This window comes from Tachyglossus aculeatus, chromosome 19, assembly GCF_015852505.1.
Source record: "Tachyglossus aculeatus isolate mTacAcu1 chromosome 19, mTacAcu1.pri, whole genome shotgun sequence".
Classification (NCBI taxonomy): Eukaryota; Metazoa; Chordata; class Mammalia; order Monotremata; family Tachyglossidae; genus Tachyglossus; species Tachyglossus aculeatus.
The window spans coordinates 31,269,310-31,270,974 of record NC_052084.1 but is presented as its reverse complement, the minus strand read 5'-3'; the positions used below and the strand labels follow the sequence as shown (position 1 = coordinate 31,270,974).

The 1,665-nt window shown below is 47.3% G+C and overlaps 1 non-coding gene across 1 annotated transcript; it reads left to right on the top strand.

Annotated features, from left to right (window-relative positions):
- The first annotated feature begins 913 nt into the window (after positions 1-913).
- LOC119941162 lies at positions 914-1,051 on the top strand. Its single transcript, XR_005455183.1, has one exon. It is a non-coding gene; the product is annotated as a small nucleolar RNA SNORA7 (small nucleolar RNA).
- Positions 1,052-1,665: the final 614 nt, after the last annotated feature.

The window sequence follows — 1,665 nt, the reverse complement described above, 5'->3', positions numbered from 1 at the left end:
CCCCAACACCTTTCCCTGTTTGTCTTCCAGTCCTAAGTGTGTCCTCCCCATCCCCACATGGGTCTGCTATCATTTTCTATCTGATCCCTCCTTCCTGCGATCTCTCAGGATGTTCACCCCAAGTGCTCCCCAGCAATAAAACCTAAAACTTGGGGGTCCCTGCTTTCTTCCCTCTCTTCTCTTTCCGTCTCTCCCCATGTCACCACCCCCACTAGCTGACCTCTTCCTTCTGCTTCCTCACCCTCTGTGTTCCTCTGCCCCTTCTGATCAGCTTTCCCTGACTTACCAAGGGACCTTGTATCCCTTCCCCACAGCAGTACAAGTCTTACCGACTATATGGCCATTAAGGACCAGGACCTCACTGGGTTTTGATCTGGGCCTCCAGTCAACTCAAATCAACTTCTTATCTTTTTGCAGGTCAAAACAGGAATGTGGGGCAGAAAAATTTCTCTCACAGTATCCTGTTTTCTAGAGCTGTGGGCTTACCTGTTGGGCTGGGGTTTCTTGGAGAATCTCTGTCATTAATCTAACAAATTATGTCATGCTCTTAATCTTTTGTTGATGATCCAATAGCTCATTAGGGTTCCTCTTTTTCCCCACTGACCGAGTTTAACCTCTCCTCTGACGTTTTCTACTGATTTCACCCATTAATATTTTGTGTTTGGTAAGTTAAAGCATCCAGACCCAAGTGACTCTACTTAGTAGCATGTGCAATGCAAAGGAGCACCTCTAACTGTCTTCTAACTCTCAGATGCTCCTTGTCTAAGTGCTAGCCAAAGAGCAGGAGATCATATCTTCCATTGATTTTTTGGCAATGTGCCTATGTTCTAGGGTGGAAGAGAAAGAGTTGTGGAAATAGTGAGGTTGACAAGTATGAAGATCAAACCCCTTTGAAATAATGTAACAGCTTCAACCCCTCTCAGGGTCACACCTGGAGAGTTTCCAGTATTCTTCCAGTCTTGGCTATGGGAGGGAGAGTCAAGCAGAGGACTACCCATTCCATTCCTAGCTTGGGCAGTGGCTAGCAAGTGGAAGGCAATCTGCTACAAGTCAAAACTCACCCACGCTGGGCAGCATCGGCGTGGGAGAGAGTCGAGGGTGGAGACTCGAGTTTACTGCGTGGAAGGCGGCAATGGTAAACCATTTCTGGATTTTTACCAAGAAAACTCCACGGATACACTACTAGAACAAAAGTCGGGCATTCTGCGAGAGATGTGTCCGTGGTGTCGCTATGGGTCGGAAACGACTCGATGGCCTAAGACAAGAATGGCTTCAGGCATTTGGATGCCTGGGACCGGGAAAAATCCAGCAGCCCTTCCCATTCACCATGTCACCATGTTACACTGTTTGGGCACACAGCAACTGTATATGCTGTAACATGGTGACATGATGAATGGGAAGGAATGGGAAGTCACACAGCAACTGTATATGCTGTGTTCCATATGGAGTTAGTATATTATACTGAGTATGCATAGTTTCCTGTGTGGTGTCATCAGGTTTCACTCTGTAGGCAACCCAGTGTCCTGATTGAACTCACTATGTTAGGCTGTGCATTGTAATGATATCATGCAGAAACCCATTGGCACCCCTGAATCTCAAGTGTTTCTCCGGAGGGACCCCGTACCCAGTCCTATCGCTCCAGAGCAGTGTGTTTTCCCCTCTTCA